The 19,405-nt window shown below is 42.8% G+C and overlaps 1 protein-coding gene across 3 annotated transcripts in view; it reads right to left on the bottom strand.

Annotated features, from left to right (window-relative positions):
* The window catches only part of LOC139160312 (laminin subunit beta-1-like), a 140,702-nt gene that overhangs the window by 115,703 nt on the left and 5,594 nt on the right, over positions 1-19,405 (bottom strand). Inside the window, exon 1 of one of the 3 annotated variants that reach the window (XM_070738056.1) lies at positions 14,441-14,614. The exons of 1 other annotated variant lie outside the window; for it this stretch is intronic. The gene's annotated coding sequence lies outside the window, so the exon portion shown is untranslated. Of the gene's footprint in view, positions 1-855; positions 928-14,440; positions 14,615-19,405 lie in introns of those variants that run through there. One more of the 3 variants, XM_070738055.1, reaches the window with a different exon arrangement.

Below are 19,405 nucleotides of genomic sequence, written 5' to 3'. Positions count from 1 at the left end.
CATTAAAATCAAGGGGTGGGTTCATCCCTGTTCGGACCAGTTCACCTGAACTGGTAGCAACCTGATGGTGACATCACAACGACCTCACCAAACCGGATCTATCGGTGCTGGTCCACGGGCGCCGTATCTTTTTTTTTTTTTTAATGAATTTTTAAAAAATTTCTGGATTTTTTTTAAAAAAATCCTTCCGGCGCTGTGCGTCTTTTTTCTAGCTTTATTTAATTTTTTAAAAAATTTCATTAGTGCGCATGCACACAAAACACACACATGCCAACGAGCAGCGAGATAAGTTAGAACCCACCCCTGATTAAAAATGTAATTTTTTAAATTGAGCAGGAGGAAAATAACCACGGGGTGGTATGAGTTCCACAGTCCCAGGCCACAGAAGTGTGGTCCTTCTTCCATCCTGGCTCCCGTATGTAGGATGGTTTCATACTCACTTCATAAAGTGACTATGAAAATATAAGGGATGAGCATAAGTGCACTAGTGTGCCTTCCATGCCGTCCAATTGCCCCTCCTATATCTATATATCTTTTCTTCCATCCATATATCTTTTCCTCTATTCTTCATTGATGTATTCTGTTCTCATATCTTTTCTTCTATCCTTTCCCTGATATTTACTACTACATGTTTTTATTCTCTTTAACTTTCAATTTGTATTGGACTATCTATCTATCTATCTATCTATCTATCTATCTATCTATCTATCTATCTATCTATCTAAGTAAGTAAGTAAGTAAGTAAGTAAGTAAGTAAGTAAGTAAGTAAGTAAGTAAGTAAGTAAGTAAGTAAGTAAGTAAGTAAATAAATAAATAAAATAAAATAAAATAAAGGCCAGCGTAGCCCTCTCTCACCTGTTATTTCATCTGCTTCTCTGGCCTCCAGGATTAGAGAGAGAGAGAAGAGCCTTCTGTTTTTTGCCAATAAGGAACGTTCTACTTGTTCCGCCGAAATGTCCTAAATCTTCCCAGTCGTCCGGGCAGCGTGAGAACTCCGCTGTGCAAACTCAACTGCCGATGGGTAAAAATAAACCCAGCTCTTCCCACCCGCCGCCTTCCACGAGGGCAAAGCAGAGCTACATTCAAATGGAGCTGGGACTCTGAAAGGGACTAACGGTCTCTAAGCTACGGGAATGTCACAGCCTATTCTTTCTGCTCCGCGGCACACAAAGTCTGTCTGCTCCGCTCCAGGCGCAGGCCTCGCGTTTGGCCTGTCTGAAAGGAGGGAAAGAGGGAAGAATCTCCCATAGAGGAGAGGAGAGCAAAACACTAGGCCCCTCGCTTCATTCTTAAGTAGGCCTCACCAGACTTTGGATGCTTGAGACAGAGGCCAGGAAGCCAAGGAGAAATCCTTGAGGCGGGTGAGGGAGGTTTTAGCTTAAAACCTAACCAGTTTGGTGATCTATGACATCCTGAGGGGAGGATTTAGGCTCCCTGACCTGCCGAGTGACCAGAAATCTCTTCAGAGTTTGAAAAATAGGAAGTCGTCAAGTGACCGTTCGCAGTTACAACCGCACTGAAAAAAAGTGATTTTTAGGACCATTTTTCAGACTTAATCACTGTTGCGATATCCCAATGGTCCCTGTGGTAAAAATTCAGACGCTTGGCCACCGATTCATATTTACGACCATTGCCAGGTGCTGGGGTCACGTGGTCAGCTTTTTGTGACTGTCTGAAAAGTGAAAACACTGGAGGACAGAAGGAAAAGGGGGGACATGATTGAAACATTTAAATATGTTAAAGGGTTAAATAAGATTCAGAAGGGAAGTGTTTTTAATAGGAAAGTGAACAAAAGAACAAGGGGCACAATCTGAAGTTAGTTGAGGGAAAGATCAAAAGCAACATGAGAAAATATTATTTTACTGAAAGAGTAGTAGATCCTTGGAACAAACTTCCAGAAGACGTGGTTGATAAACCCACAGTAACTAAATTTAAACATGCCTGGGCTAAACATATATCCATCCTAAGATAAAATAAAGGGCAGACTAGATGGATCATGAGGTCTTTTTCTGCCCTCAGTCTTCTATGTTTCTATGGGAAATCCAGATTCATTTAACCACTGTCTTACGAACTTAACAGCTGCAGTGATTTGTTGGACCATGGCGATGAGAAATGTTGTAAAATGGGGCCAAATTCACTTCACACCCACTTCACTTAGCAACATAAAAGCTGAGCTCAATTGTGGCTGTAAATCAAGGACCGTGTTACTAAAGTTAACAACTGCAGTGTTTCGCTGAATGACGGCGACAAGAGGTGTTGTAAAATGGGGCAAAATTCACTTAACAACCGCCTCGCTTAGCAACACCAAAGTTGAGCTCAATTGTGATCGTAAATCAAGGACCATCCATATGTAGGAAGTCCGAGCACCAAACTGTTTAAGAAAGCATCTCACCGATGGGTAAAGAGCCATTATAGTGCAATGGTTAGAGTGCAGCACTGCAGGCTACTTCAGCTAATGGCTAGCTGTAGTTAATAATAATAATAATAATAATAATAATAATAATAATAATAATAATAATAAAAATAATAATAATAATTAGATTTGTATGCCGCCCTTCTCCGAAGATTTGAAGCAGCTCACAACAGTAATAAACAATAACAACAACAACAACAGAGTTGGAAGGGACCTTGGAGGTCTTCTAGACTTAGGCAGGAAACCTACACTACTTCAGACAGGTGGTTATCCAACATCTGCTTAAAAAATTCTAGTGTTGGGGTGTTCACAACTTCTGGAGGCAAGCTGCTCCATTGATCAACCGTCCTGACTGTCAGGAAATTTCTCCTTAGTCCTAAGTTACTTCTCTCCTTGTTTAGTTTCCACCCATAGCTTCTTGTTCTACCCTCAGATGCTTTGGAGAATAGGTTGATTCCTTCTTCTTTGTGGCAACTCATGAGATATTGGAGCACTGCTATCATGTCTCCCCTGGTCCTTCTTTTCATTAAATTAGACATACCCAGTTCCTGCAACCGTTCTTCATATGTTTTAACCTCCAGTCCCCCTAATCATATTTGTTGCTCTTCCCTGCACTTTTTCTAGAGCCTCAACATCCTTTTTGCATCATGGCAACCAAAACTGAATGCAGTATTCCAAGTGTGGCCTTACCAAAGCCTTATAAAGTGGTATTAACACTTTACGTGATCTTCAGCAGTTCAAATCTCACCACCGGCTCAAGGTTGACTCAGCCTTCCATCCTTCCAAGGTGGGTAAAATGAGGACCCAAATTTAGGGGGTGGGGTGGTAAGAGGCTGATTCTATAAACCGCTTAGAGAGGGCTGTAAAAGCACTAGGAAGCGGTATATAAGTCTAAATACTATTGCTATTGCTACACGCGAGAGCAGTCATGGGCTTACCTAGGTATGCCCATGTTTCACCAACACTCCGCAGTCTGCATTGGCTGCCGATCAATTTCCGGTCACAATTCAAAGTGTTGGTTATGACCTTTAAAGCCCTTCATGGCACTGGACCAGAATATCTCCAAGACCGCCTCCTGCCGCACGAATCCCAGCGACCGATTAGGTCCCACAGAGTGGGCCTTCTCCGGGTCCCGTCAACTAAACAATGTCGGTTGGCGGGCCCCAGGGGAAGAGCCTTCTCTGTGGCGGCACCGGCTCTCTGGAACCAACTCCCCCCAGAGATTAGAACTGCCCCTACTCTTCCTGCCTTCCGTAAACTCCTTAAAACCCACCTTTGCCGTCAGGCATGGGGGAATTGAAACACCTCCCCCGGGCATGTTCAATTTATACATGGTATGCTTGTGTGTGTGTCTGTTAGTATATGGGGTTCTTTTAAATCTTTAAATATTTTAAAGTTATTTGGATTATTTATGATTTGTTCTATCTTGTTGTGAGCCGCCCCGAGTCTTCGGAGAGGGGCGGCATACAAATCTAAATAATAAATAAATAAATAATAAATGCCAAACAAGGTCAACGCCGCAGCCTTGGTTTTTTGGGCAAGAGGTCACAGGTCTGAAGGCCAAGGGAGGCCCTAAAAAAGCAAAGCACCGCCTGGTTTTTGGGACCCGCGAGGACAAAGGCGTCATTTGTGCTCCCACCCTGCCCAGACTCAGCCAGTTCCCTGGGAGCTTGGCAGAGTTAGGCAGGAATGCACTTGTTGTGTCTTGCACCAGACTTTCTCAGAAAGGTACCAAGAATAGCTTATCCTGCCTCCCCTTCTCAGCTTTGTTCAACCCTCTTCGCTTTTGGAGGGATGCTTTCTTTTTATACACACAGGAGGCCGGGTGGGAAAAAGAGAGCTGTTTTCCCCAGAGGGTCCATCAAGGGCTCAGCCAGGCAGAAAGCTCTTCTTAGAACGAGCTGGGGATTCTCTCCATTATTATTTTTTTTTTGCTCCGGAGAAAAAATGGGCAATGCAAGAAGTTTGCAAAATTGGTAAATCATCACGCAGGCCAGAAACCGGCCCCTCAGCACCTACTGACAGCTTCTCCTGAGGTTTTGGCAGCAAAATGAAATCGCTGGGATAGCGGGCAGAATGGAACATGTTCTTAATAGCTTGGAAAAATACACCTAGGGTTATAAACTTTCTCGTGTTTCCTTTTTGTTGCTGGGCTTTTGGGCTTCAGTAAGCAAATACGGGTAGTCCTTAACTTACGACCACAATTGAACCCCAAATTTATGTTGCTAAGTGGGAAATTTGTTTTAAAGTGAGTTTTCCCTCGTTTTAAGACCTTTGTTTGTTTGTTTGTTTGTTTGTTTGTTTGCTTAGTTATTTAGTTATTTAGTTATTCAGTTATTCAGTTATTCCGTTATTCCGTTATTTCGTTATTTCGTTATTTCGTTATTTCGTTATTTCGTTATTTCGTTATTTCGTTATTTCGTTATTTCGTTATTTCTTTATTTCGTTATTTCGTTATTTCGTTATTTCGTTATTTATTTATTTGTCACAGTTGTTAAGCGAATCACTGCAGTTGTTAAGTTAATAACAAGGTTGTTAGGTGAATCTCACTTCCCCCATTGACTTTGCTTGTCAGATGGTCCCAAAAAAGCCATCACATCAGAGGTGGGTTTCAGCAGGTTCTGACAGGTTCCGGTGAACCAGTAGCAGAAATTTTGAGTAGTTTGGAGAACCAGTAAATACCACTTTCTGACTGGCCCCACCTCCATCTATTCTCTGCGTCTCGAGTCCCAGCTGATTGGGAGGGAATGGAGATTTTACAGTATCCTTCCCAGTATCGGGTTGCTACCCAAATGGGGGTGGTGGAATAATAATAATAATTTCTTAGATTTGTATGCCGCCGCTCTCTGAAGGCCCGGGATGGCTCACAACATAAAAGCAATACAATATAAATACAAATCTAATTTTAAAAACTAATTTAAAATACATTGTTATAAAAACTTATCTGCTACACAATCATACACACACAGTCCAACTGAACATAAACATAATAAAGGTCAGCGAAATAAAGGAGGGAGGGATTAATCCCCCCATGCCTGGCGGCAAAGGTGAGACCTCAACATTCTATGGAAGGTGAGGAGGGTAGGGACAGTTCAAATCTCCAGGGGGAGTTGATTCCAGAGGGTCGGGGCCGCCACAGAGAAGGCTCTTCCCCTGGGTCCCGCCAGACGGCATTGTTTTGTCGACGGGACCCGGAGAAGGCCAACTCAGTGAGACCTAATCGGCCACTGGAATGTCACACCAGTAGTGGAAATGGAGCTGAACGCACAGCTCTAGGTGACCAATGGGCGCTCACAGATGTTGGAGCACCGGTAGTGGCGGTAATTTGAACCCCCGCCTGACCCTTCCCTTGCCATGCCCACCCAGCCACGCCCACAGAAACAGCTGTAAAAAAATTTCAATCCCACCACTGCATCACATGATCCTGGGACACTGCTACCATCATAAATATATACCATTTGTCAAGTGTCCAAGTTTTGATCATGTGACCATTGGGATGCTACAACTGTTATACAAGCACAAAATGGTCACAACTCACTTTTTTTCAGTGACATTATAATTTTGAACGGCCACTACACGAACTGTTGTAAGCCAAGAACTACTTTCACCTAGAAAGTCAATTGGTGGAGATATATACTCAAACTACACAATATAACTCCAAGTAGATCAAACTTCTGTGAAATCAAACTGTCCACTGAGGAAGCAACACTGATGGACAATCAATTTCACCTGCTGTTGTGCACTTTCAACTTTGTCTAGAGCAAAGTATTCAGCGAGAATATTTCATTCATTCAGATCTAGGATGTGATTTGAGTGTTCCCTTTATTTTTTTGAGCAGTGTATTATCAAGAATTATCCTAAACTGTATACTACATACATACATACATACATACATACATACATACATACATACATACATACATACATACATACACACGATACAGGACGAGATGCAACACGGATTTTTTTCCCCATTCAACATAGAGACAAAGGAAAAAATGGCAAAAAAAAACCACCCGGATAAAGAATATTCAATACCTTGGATTTTTCTCTGGCTATCATTTGAACTGCCAAGATGTGCATTAAAAGGCTCGCTTTCCCTTTAAAGCCGCTTAGTTTTATCAGTCTGTCTGCTGACTCATTTGTGGGCATATCAGTATTATTAGTGTGCTTCCCAAAGAGTTCTGAAATTTTGCATATTGGCATCTCAAACTTTCTGACTAACAGCTGGGAAACAGAAGATTCAGAAATAAGCCAAAAGATTAATTTACTCCCACTGAAGCCAAATTATTGCAAGTTAGTAAAAAGAGAAACCTGGAGGGACATGCAGTCATTTTTGGGAGAGATAAAAAATATAAATTACTGTACTAACATTTCAGAACACTAAAGGGCCAAGTATATCCAACATAAAATACTATGTTGATTGCGGAAACACTAAGTACCCTGGCGTCTTTTATATATTTTGAAGATTGACTCCCATTAAATCCCAGGCAGCATAGTCAAAAGCTGGGAATTCAGGCAAGTCCCAGACTAACACTGCTTTGCTAGGAAAATCTAAAAGAATCAATAATTCACTCTTGAGAAAGAGGGAAAAAAGAATGTATTCCCAAATGATTTCAAGAAAACATCGACATAGAACAGGGGTGTCAAACTCAATTTCATTGAGGGCTGCATCAGGGTTGTGGTTTGACCTCAGGGGGGAGGGAGTGGGGGCGTGGCCAGGGTGGGAGTGGCCAGCTCGATGTCACTCATGTCCAGGGCGCCTGCAGTGGCCCAAGCGCTCTGCCAGCGAAGTTTTTCTGAACACGGCTGTGGACAGAATACAATGTTCTGCTCACCTAAAGAGGGTTAACAAACATAGAAACATAGAAGATTGATGGCAGAAAAAGACCTCAAGGTCCATTTAGCTTATACTATTTCCTGTATTTTATCTTAGGATGGATATATGTTTATCCCAGGCATGTTTAAATTTAGCTACTGTGGATTTACCAAACATGTCTGCTGGAAGTTTGTTCCAAGCATCTACTACTCTTTCAGTAAAATAATATTTTCTGACATTACTTCTAATCTTTCCTTCAACTAACCTCAGATTGTGCCCCCTTGTTCTTGTGCTCACTTATCTATTAAAAACACTTCCCTCCTGAACCTTATTTAACCCTTTAACCTATTTAAAAGTTTCGATCATGCCTCCCCCTTTCTCTTCTGTCCTCCAGACTATACAGATTGAGTTCATGACAGGTTTGATTCTTAAAACCTTCTACCATTCTTGTAGCCCGTCCTTGGACCCGTTCAATTTTATCAATATCTTTTTGTAGGTGAGGTCTCCAGAACTCCAGTACAGTGGTACCTCAAGATACGAACCCCTCGTCTTACGAACAACTCGTGATACGAACCCGGGGTTCAGAAAAAATTTGCCTCTTCTTACGAACTTTTTTCGAGTTACGAACCGGCGTTCGGAGACTGCTGGGAAGCCGCGCGGCTGTTTTAAAAGGTGACAGCCGGGCGGCGGGGCTTCCCAGAAGCCTCCCGAATGCCGGTTCGTAACTCGACCAAAGTTCGTAAGAAGAGGCAACATTTTTCTGAACCCCGGGTTCAGTTCGGGAGGTTGCTGGGAAGCCCCCCAGCCCGACTGTCACCTTTTAAAACAGCTGCGTGGCTTCCCAGCTGTCTCCCGAAGCCGAACGCGGAAGTTCGGCTTTGGCGTTCGGCTTCAGGACACAGCTGGGAAGCCACGCGGCTGTTTTAAAAGGTCGCAGCCAGCCTGGGGGGCTTCCCAGCACCCCCCCGAACCCGGGTTTGGGGTTCGGGGGGGTGCTGGGAAGCCCCCCAGGCCGGCTGAGACCTTTTAAAACAGCCGCACGGCTTCCCAGCTGTCTCCCGAAGCCGAACGCGGAAGTAGGATGACCACCTCTCCAATCGCCCAGAGAAAGGAAAATGCTTTGTTTGCTCTGGACTGCCAAAGCACTACCGAAAGGCTCCTCTGGCAGCCCAGAAAAGCCCAAGATAGCCAGGATTAAAGGGGGAATGGCAGGAAACTGGCCGGGCCTTCATGCCGCTCTCAAATTTCCTGGGAAATTTTTCCAGGCTTGGGTTTTTAAGTAGAAAATGGTTCTTAAGAAGAGGCAAAACAATCTTGAACACCCAGTTCTTATCTAGAAAAGTTCTTAAGTAGAGGTACCACTGTGTTTTACTTCTTTTTATTATTTTACTTCATGTTTATTTTCTTCCTATGTATTTGTGTATTGGACAAATGAATAAATAAATAAATAAATTTATTTTTTATATTGTTGTAGGTCACCCTGAGTGCCATTGGGTTTGGGCGGCATAAAAGTAGAATAAATGAATAAATGAATGAATGAGTGAATGAATGAGTGAGTGAGTGAGTGAGTGAGTGAACGAACGAACGAACGATCGAACAAACAAACAAACAAACAAACAACAAACAAACAAAACACAAACAAACCAACAAATTCAGTTGTGCCTGGCCTAAAATCTTGATTTATCAGAGTTTCATTTGTACCTTTACTCCAATTATTATAGACCATTCCATAACACTAACTTTTTCACCATCCACTGTGCTTCATCTCGCTTTTCCTGGCCACAACCAACTGGCCTTGAAATTTGTTTCAGTTAGGAAACAATACTTGGAGTGGGTTCCTTTTTGTACTCAGCTGACCTGGAAGCAAATTGGCTCGGCTGCCCAAGAGAGACAATGGACCCACAGGAGTCCAGACAGTCAACCCAAAGCTGAGCCAATGCTATGTGCTTACATTTGCGCCATGCATCACTGCACTGATGCCTCACTGACCTCTGTAGTCCCCCTATTATCAAAGCCATCTTCTTGCCCTGTTTTTTTATGAGTTTATAATACAAAATACAAAAGCAAAAAGTAGAAAAAATAGGGGAGAGAAAAGGGAAGAGAAAAGTGTAAAGAGAGAAGAAGAGAAGAGACAAGAGAGAAGAAGGGAGAAAGGAAGAATAAAATAATAGCATCAAATCTCAACTTTTTACTTTTACATAATAATACATAATGTTTGTTTGTTTGTTTGTTTGTTTGTTTGTTTGTTTATTTGATTTGTATGCCGCCCCTCTCCGGAGACTCGGGGCAGCTAACTGCAACAATAAAACAGTGATTAAAAATCAATTAATATAAAAACCAAACATACATACATACATACCATGCATAGAATTGTAAAGGCCTAGGGGGAAAGAGGATCTCAATTCCCCCATGCCTGGCGGCAGAGGTGGGTTTTAAGTTGTTTACGAAAGGCAAGGAGGGTGGGGGCAGTTCTAATCTCTGGGGGGAGTTGGTTCCAGAGGGCCGGGGCCACCACAGAGAAGGCTCTTCCCCTGGGGCCCGCCAGGCGACATTGCTTAGTTGACGGGACCCGGAGAAGATCCACTCTGTGGGACCTAACTGGTCGGTGGGATTTGTGCAGCAGAAGGCGGTCCCTGAGGTAATCTGGTCCGGTGCCATGAAGGGCTTTATAGGTCATAACCAACACTTTGAATTGTGACCGGAAACTGATCGGCAACCAATGCAGACTGCGGAGTGTTGGTGTGACATGGGCATATTTGGGAAAGCCCATGATTGCTCTCGTAGCTGCATTCTGCACGATCTGAAGTTTCCAAACATTTTTCAAAGGTACCCCATGTAGAGAGCGTTACAGTAGTCAAGCCTCGAGGTGATGATGGCATGAGTGACTGTGAGCAGTGACTCCCGGTCCAAGTAGGGTTGCAACTGGTGCACAAGGCGAACCTGGGCGAACGTCCCCCTCGCCACAGCTGAAAGATGTTTCTCTAATGTGAGCTGTGGATCGAGGAGGACGCCCAAGTTGCGAACCTTCTCTGAGGGGGCCAGTGATTCTCCCCCCAGGGTAATGGACGGACAGATGGAGTTGTCCTTGGTAGGTAAGATCCACAGCCACTCCGTATTGTCTGGGTTGAGTTTGAGTTTGTTGACACTCATCAACATCCTCCAGGCACCGGCACATCACTTCCACTGCTTTGTTGGTTGGACATGGGGTGGAGATGTATAACTGGGTATCATCGGCGTATTGATGATACTTCACCCCATGCCGTTGGATGATTTCACCTAGCGGTTTCATGTAGATATTTAATAGCAGGGGGGAGAGGACCGACCCCTGAGGCACCCCACAAGGGAGAGACCTAGAGGTCGACCTCTGACCCCCTACTAACACCGACTGCAACCGACCATACAAAAGTACATTTACTTTTACATAATGATATAAATTAGCCATTTCTATAAAAATCATTGCCCTGTTTAAAGAGCATTTCTTAAAAGATCAACGAGGAGACTGCCTGAAGTTTAATGGATGACCTTGGACTGCCCAACATGCCTGGGATAAACATAGATCCAACCTAAGATAAAATACAGGAAATAGTATCAGGGCAGGCTAGATGGAGCACGAGGTCTTTTTCTGCCCTCAATCTTCTACGTTTCTATGCTCACTTTTCTTTGGCTTAAGTGTTTTCATTCTTGCATTAGGAAACATTCAGACAAATGGGACTCCTCAGACATGACCAGGAGCTAAAGTATCAGATGTATCTATAGAGCAGTGATGGCGAACCTATGGCATGTGTGCCACAGGTGGCACGCGGAGCCATATCTGAGGGCATGCGAGGCATTGCCCTATGTCAGCTCCAGCGCACATGTGTGTTCTGGCCAGCTGATTTTTGGCCTTTTCAGCCATTTTTTGCTGTCTCCATGGCCATGTGTCTCATTTTTCAATGCTGTTGTCACTAAACAAACTATTGTAAGTTGAGGACTACCTGTATGGGTAATCCTCAATTGATAACCATTTGCTTTGTGACCATTCAGAGCTACAACGCAGTGATGGCCTGCTACCAGAACAGTAAGGTGCTACGTGCCGGTAGCGATATTCAGGACACGTGCGTAGTTGCACACCCCTGTCATGTGCAAGTGTCAATCCATGCAAGATTTGGCTTCTACATATGCACAACCACCTCCCCTTCAGAGATCAGGATTGCCCCCACCCTCCTCGCCTTTTGTAAACTTCTTAAAACCCACCTCTGCTGTCATGCATGGAGAAATTGAAACATCTCCCCCTTGCCCATGTAGTTTTTGTGTATGATTCGATTGTGTGTTGTTTTTTTTATATATTGGGGTTTCTTTTTTGGACTTTTTAACCTAAAATTGTAATCTAGATTTTTAAATATTAGATTTGTTACTATGTACTGTTCTTCACCATTGTTGTGAGCCGCCCCGAGTCTGTGGAGAGGGGCGGCATATATCTAATCTAATCTAAATCTCACATGAAGATGCTCACATGACTGAGATTTTGGCAGTTTTTGCTGGGGGTTTTGCTGGCAGAAGCTAAATCTTGCACCAAGGGGCGCGCACACGCTCGCGACGGGTGCAGAGGGCGCACTGCTAGCGCCGAAGATGGCAGGCCTTCCCTGCTACAACGGGCCTGAAAAAAAGTGACTTACCAGTAACAGTCACCCTTACAACGAACCTAGCATTCCCGTGGTCATGTGATGCAAATTTGGGTGCTTGGCAACCAGCCTGTATTTACAAAAGTTAGATTATTATTAGAGTTGGAAGGGAGCTTGTCGGTCCTCTAGTCCAGCCCCCCAATTATTGCAACCGCTCTTTGTATGCTATACTCTCCAGTCCCCTAATCATCCTGGTTGCTCTCAGTTGCAGTGTCCCGGAGTCATGTGATTGCCACTTGGGATCTTCCCATCTAGATTCCAGAAATTGAAGTCAATGGGGGAAACTGGATTCACATAAGTAACTGCATGGTTCTTTTAGCAACTGCAGCAATTCACTTCACCAACTAAGACAAAAATGTCAAAAAGAATTGGGTTCCAACTCTAAACACCCACCTTTGCATAACAACAGAAAATTTTGCCCTCGGTTGTGGGTTGTAAGTGAAGGATTACCTGCATCCCCATGAACAAAATTCTGCACCAATTTTGCACGATTTATTTTGGTACAGAGGAAAGCAAAACAAAACAAAACACTATGTGCTGGAAATATGAATAGAATAGAATAGAATAGAATAGAATAGAATAGAATAATAGATTTCTTTATTGGCCAAGTGTGATAGTAATAGTAGTCCAGACGAGTCTACGGAGAGGGGCGGCATACAAATCCAATCAATCGATGGATGGAGGGATGGATGGATGGATGGATGGATGGATGGATGGATGGATGGATGGATAGATAGATAGATAGATAGATAGATAGATAGATAGATAGATAGATAGATAGATAGATAGATAGATAGATAGATAGATAGATAGATTGACAATATTGAGGGAATTATTTGTTTAGCAGAGTGATGGCATTCTGGAAAAAAGCTGTTCTTGTGTCTAGTTGTCTTGGTGTACAGTGCTCTATAGAATCATTTTGAGGGTAGGAGTTGAAACAGTTTATGTCCAGGATGTGAGGGGTCAATAAATATTTTTCAGCCCTCTTTTTGACTCGTACAGTATGCAGGTCCTCAATGTAAAGCAATCGGCAGCAATTATTATTTCTGCATGATGCTCTATCTTCAGTTTATTCCTCAATCCTGAAATCTCAGCAAACCTCCTTCCATGTACCTTTAATTATCTGAGGGCTGGAGACTTGGTATTCTTTTATAAAACTACTGTACTACTAATGGAAGCCTCAACAGCTTTCCAAATGTGGTGCCTAATACCATTTTTTGTTTCTTGAGTAGCAAAAAGAATTCCGGCAGCTTTTTGCAACGACCGTATAGTAATCTCATCACATTCCCATTCATAACAACGTATTGGTGATTCCCCATGACACCGCATTAGATTAATCACCTTTTTGCCAGGGTTTCTTAACGTAAAACATTTTGAGCAAGAAAGTTTAGGTTCAGAAGGCGATATCTGACGTCTCTCTTGGCAACCTATCCAGAGATTTCATTCTCACCTGGGCTTCTAACTTCCAAGATCTGAGCTTCAGTGTGGGAACTATTCCAGCCTCCCTTTTTCAATTGCAGCTTTTGTTCTGTTTTGCTGGATTAAATTATATTTATCCCTCCAATCTCAAAAATATGGACGGAAGAACCTGCTTTGGCCAGGACACAGAAATTGGACAGTGACCTATGCTGCTTGTCGTCTCCCGTGCTCATTAATTTAAAGTTTCACATTGATAAATAAATTTATCCTTTTCTTCCACTGACTGCTTACAGAACCCCAACCCTCTTTCCTTTATGCCTTTGAGTTGAGCCAGGATACCAAGCAAGAGATGAAGCCTGATAGCTCCCGTTAGTAGACGATGAAGCGAGATAGGAGTATCTCAGTTATTCCAGGAGGATTAAAAGTAGAAACATAGAAACATAGAAGTCTGACGGCAGAAAAAGACCTCATGGTCCATCTAGTCTGCCCTTATACTATTTCCTGTATTTTATCTTAGGATGGATATATGTTTATCCCAGGCATGTTTAAATTCAGTTACTGTGGATTTATCTACCACGTCTGCTGGAAGTTTGTTCCAAGGATCTACTACTCTTTCAGTAAAATAATATTTTCTCATCTTGCTTTTGATCTTTCCCCCAACTAATTTCAGATTGTGTCCCCTTGTTCTTGTGTTCACTTTCCTATTAAAAACACTTCCCTCCTGAACCTTATTTAACCCTTTAACATATTTAAATGTTTCGATCATGTTCCCCCTTTTCCTTCTGTCCTCCAGACTATACAGATTGAGTTCATTAAGTCTTTCCTGATACGTTTTATGCTTAAGACCTTCCACCATTCTTGTAGCCCGTCTTTGGTAGTAGAACCTCTTCTAGGGTCCCCAAGAAGCCAAATGGATCTGGCAAAAGGAATTGGCTACAGCGTCCACTTTCCCCCCACTTCCAAGTTAAAGGACATAAGATGGCTTGCAAAGAAGCTCTTCCACATCCAATTATCCACTCCACAATTTCCCCACTATTAAAAATAAAAGTAAAGGGGAATAAAGGGATCTCCCCTACCATGGCTAGGTGCCCCACAGGAGCAGGAGAGAGAGACAGGGAAAGGCCTTACCTGGAGGGAAGATGAAGAAGACCCGGTTGTGGCTCCAGGCCTCAGGCCAGTCTAGGGTAGGTGGCCCCACTGAGGGCCCCTCTGCAGTTTGCACATGCAAGAGCGATTTGCCTTAAGCGGTGCAAAGTGCTGTGCGGAGTTGCTTGTTCCTGGAGAAGGGCTCCTTCTTTCAGCAGCAGCTCCTCCTCCCTTCATGCAGTGCCAAGGGACGGGAGGAAGGGAGGGAGGGATCGGCCCTCCTTGGCAGCCGAGCCAAGGTAACACAACTAGGTAGAGACTCGCCCTGTTTCCGGGAATGGCCTGGTACCTGACAGGAGGGAAGGGTGATTCCCCTGTGGTTCTGCAAGGAACCTTGGCTTTTCTGATCCAGCATTACAGGTGCCTTGGCTTGGGTTACACACACTGATGGAGAGAGTTACACATGTCTTGGCCCAGCAGAAATCTCTGTATCCTGACACAGAAGTTTCAGCTACTAGCACATGAGTTAGGCAAGAAAAGCAAAATGCACAGGTACAGTATATGTGGTATATTGCTCAACACTAGTAACTGTGAGAAGGATCTTGGAGTCTTAGTGGACAACTATTTAAATACGAGCCAGCAGTGTGCAGCAGCTGCCAAAAAAGCCAACACAGTTATTATTATTATTATTATTATTATTATTATTATTATTATTATTATTATTGATACTTTCCCTGCCCCTAGGCTTATAAAATTTATGCATGGTATGCTAGTATGTATGATTGGTTTTTAAATTGGGGTTTTAAATTAACTTAAACTTAAATATTAGATTTGTTTACATTGTACTATTATTGCTGTGAGCCACCCCGAGTCTGCGGAGAGGGGCGGCATACAAATCTGATTAATAATAATAATAATAATAATAATAATAATAATAATATCATTATTATTATCATTATTATTTAGATTTGTATGCCGCCCCTCTCCGAAGACTCGGAGTTCTAGGCTGCATTAACAGAGGGATGGAATCAAGATCACGTGAAGTATTAATACCACTTTATAAGGCCTTGGTAAGGCCACACTTGGAATGCTGCATTCAGTTTTGGTCACCACGATGCAAAAAGGATGTTGAGACTCTAGAAAGAGTGACAAAGATGATTAGGGGACTGGAGGCTAAAATATATGAAGAACAGGTACGTCCAGTTTAATGAAAAGAAGGATCAGGAGAGACACAATAGCAGTGTTCCAATATCTCAGGGGCTGCCACAAAGAAGGAGTCAGACTATTCTCCAAAGCACCTGAGAATAGAACAAGAAGCAATGGGTAGAAACTAAACAAGGAGAGAAGCAACTTAGAACTAAGGAGAAATTTTCTGACAGTTAGAACAATTAATCAGCTTGCTTCCCAAGGTTGTGAATGCTCCAACTTTGGAAGTTTTTAAGAAGATGTTGGATTAACCATCTGTCTGAAGTAGTGTAGGGTTTCCTGCCTGGGCAGGGGTTGGACTAGAAGACCTCCAAGGTCCCTTCCAACTCTGTTGTTGTTATTTGTTATTAAGTCCTGGCTGACCAAATCTAGATGACTCTAGCAAAGATTAAAAAACAGTCGCTTGTGGCTATCATCCTCTGAATTTTCACAGTCCAGATTTAGGAGTCTGATTAGTGACCCACAACCAGATTTTTGCCACAGCAGTGTTCATGCTCTTCAGAATTGAGATCTACCAGATTCTGAAAACCATCTCTTTTTCATAGACCTGTAGGTTAGCCACGCTCTTGCCATGACCAAGAAGTCAAAGCTGTCAATCAGCAGAAGATCCTGAAAACTTTGAATGAGATGCAGGATATTTACGGTAGTTATTCATCCGCTGCACAGGAGTTCCAGTCTTGACCAGCTCAAGGTTGACACAGCTTTTCATCCTTTCGAGGTGGGTAAAATGAGGAGCCAGATATAAGTCAGTGGTTTTCAACCTTTCTAATGCCACAACCCCTTAATCCAGTTCTTCATGTTGTGGTGACCCCCAACCATAAGTCTAGCACCAATTCTCCCAACAGAGCTTTAGGATGATTGGCAGGAAAATCAGAGGGACACCCCCACTGTAAACGCCTGATTGGTCGGATTGTTAACATATGTTCCAAGGTGCCAGAATAGAAGCTTTAGTTGCTAACACCATGGGGAATTTGTCTTTTCCAGTGGTCTTAGGTGACCCCTGTGAAATGGGGTCGTTTGACCCCCAAAAGGGTCCCGACCCCCAGGTTGAGAACCACTGGTCTAAGTGCTATTGCTATATATATGTGTGTGTGTCTTCAAATTAGTTTTTGATGTCTGGTGACAGTCTGAAGTATTCCCGGCAGTTTCATAGCAATGGCAAGTTTGCCATTGTTTCCTTCCCAGGGTTGAAAGAGAGGGACTGGCCCATGATCATTTATCTGTCAGGATTAGAATTCAAAATCTTCCAGTTTCTAGCCTGCTGTCTGTTGTGGTTAGCTCTGGCCCAGCTCCTGCCCCAAGGACTGTGGATGTGGGGGAGACATCCACATGCTGCAGGCCTGTTTTGCCCCCCCCCGGTGGAATCTGCTGATGAAGGCTCCTCTGACCAAGAAGACATGAGTGACAAGGAGGAGGAGAGTGGGGCAGACAGCTCAGAAGGAGATCAATTATCTAGCTCCTCCTTGGATTTATATGCTGCCGCAAGTTTGCGGAGAGGGGCGGCATATAAATCCAATAAATCTAAGAGTTAATGATACAGCCACGCATGCGGAGAGCGATGCATAGGCAACAACAACTGAGAGATTATTATCAAAGAAAATGAGGCCACCTGTGGTTGGGTGGGGCTGTGGTAATTAGTGAGGCTGCTATAAATAGCAGCCTGTGGGTTTGGCCATTGTGGAGGATTATCTGATCGTTGTGTTTCGTGACTGCTTTACTGACTTCGACCTTTGTGTGCTGATTTTCCCCCGCTTTGAAACTAAACCAGAGCAAAGTGTGTTTCACTTTGTGAAAGAAGAAGGACTGTGAATTGCCTCACAGCTGCAAGCTAAGTATCACAGAACTGATAAGGGACTTGTATAAATTACCAGTTTGTTTGGAGACGAGTGCTCTTTGCTGTACCAAAAGAGGGCTTAGTTTAAGTGAATTTTCATTATAAAGAACATTGTTTTGAATTTTCAAACGTGTGTGTGTCTGAAATTTGTACCTGTGAATTTTTGGGAGGATTCTACCAGAGAGCCCGACAGAACACTGTCTTAATCACTACGCCAAATTGGCTTTTTATTATTATTATTATTATTATTATTATTATTATTATTATTATTATTATTTTCTTTTGTTCAGTCATGACCCATTCTAAAAAAAATGCATTAAAAAAATGCAACAAGGCTTAGTGAAAACACAAACCAATGCGTTAACCCATGCCAAAGCTCCTGAATTCATTATCCCTCTCACAATGCTTGGGTTTCAGGCCGGGATTTAGGGATAAAGAAGGATTGTGGGACTCAAAAAATGACTATTAAATTTTGAGATGACATAAAGCTAGGAGGAAAGGATTACATGTTTGAAGAGAAGATTTCAAAAGACGTAGACTGGCTTGAACATTGAGCTGAAACAAACAAATGTAACATAAAGAAACATGAAGTTGTGCATCTCAGGAGCAAAAAACCCCCCTGAAAGTGACTAACACAGGATGACTTGGGAGTAGAATGTATGAGAAGGATCTGGGTGTTGTAGGAAATCATGAACCAAAAACTGTGGGGCAATTGGCCAAGGTCCAAGCTCCCTTTCTGGAGCCCTGAAAATGAGAAATAAAACTCCAGTGGTAAATTATACAGGATTTACAAGGAAAAGGGGGGACATGATCGAAACATTTAAATATGTTAAAGGGTTAAATAAGGTCCAGGAGGGAAGTGTTTTTAATAGGAAAGTGAACACAAGAAGAAGGGGGCACAATCTGAAGTTAGTTGGGGGAAAGATCAAAAGCAACATGAGAAAATATTATTTTACTGAAACAGTAATAGATCCTTGGAACAAACTTCCAGCAGACGTGGTAGATAAATCCAAAGTAACTGAATTTAAACATGCCTGGGATAAACATATATCCATCCTAAGATAAAATACAGAAAATAGTATAAGGGCAGACTAGATGGACCATGAGGTCTTTTTCTGCTGTCAGTCTTCTATGTTTCTATATTTCTATCCCTGAATAACAATAAGACTTATTTACTGCTCCAGGGGCAATGATGGGCTCCTATGGGTATGGTCAGGTTCACACAACTAGTAGAAAATTTTTTGTCAGGTACGCAGAACCAGTAGAAAACATTTGAATTTTTATCTTTTTTTTGCTTTCTGGGCTCTGAGTATGTTTTTCCTATCGCAGTAAATGAGGTTGAATGTGTATAATTTTAGAAGAGCTGTGCATGCGTGTGTGTACACGTGCATACAGTTTATATAGTAGATAATGCATATTTTTGTGTGCCTGTGTGTAATATGTATGTACACATATGGCATGTGTAGATAGAATGAAATAGTATATTTTGGAGGTTCAGTAATAGTAAATAGATAGGGAAATTATATCTCTTTGAGGCGAAGAGAGGCCAGGCACCCTAACCCAAACCCTTGATGTGAGTGAAGTCAAGTTGGTCATCTTTAAGCCAGTCACATGACCTTCAAGCCACCACCCAGTCACATGATCATCAAGCCACTCCCACCTGGTCACATGGCCAGCAAGCCACACCCACAAATTAAGCCATGCCCACAGTGTGGTAGTAACTTTTTTTTTGCAGCCCTTCACTGTCCAGGGGTAGATTCTTCCTGGTTTGGACCAAAACATTAGCGACCCTCTGATGAAACAATGATGGCATCACGGATCTGGTTTGGGCAGTGCAGGTCTGTGGGCGCCACCATCTTTTTGGGGGAATTTTTGCCGAATTTCTCTGTTATTGGACAGTTTTTCATCTTCTGCTGCTTGAAAAAGTACCCTCTCGCCTGCCCCTGGGTTAATAAAAGCCTTTATTT

Source organism: Erythrolamprus reginae, chromosome 2, assembly GCF_031021105.1.
Source record: "Erythrolamprus reginae isolate rEryReg1 chromosome 2, rEryReg1.hap1, whole genome shotgun sequence".
In the NCBI taxonomy this organism is placed as follows: domain Eukaryota; kingdom Metazoa; phylum Chordata; class Lepidosauria; order Squamata; family Dipsadidae; genus Erythrolamprus; species Erythrolamprus reginae.
Note: the sequence above shows the minus strand (reverse complement) of the source record. Positions and strands in the feature narration are given on the sequence as shown.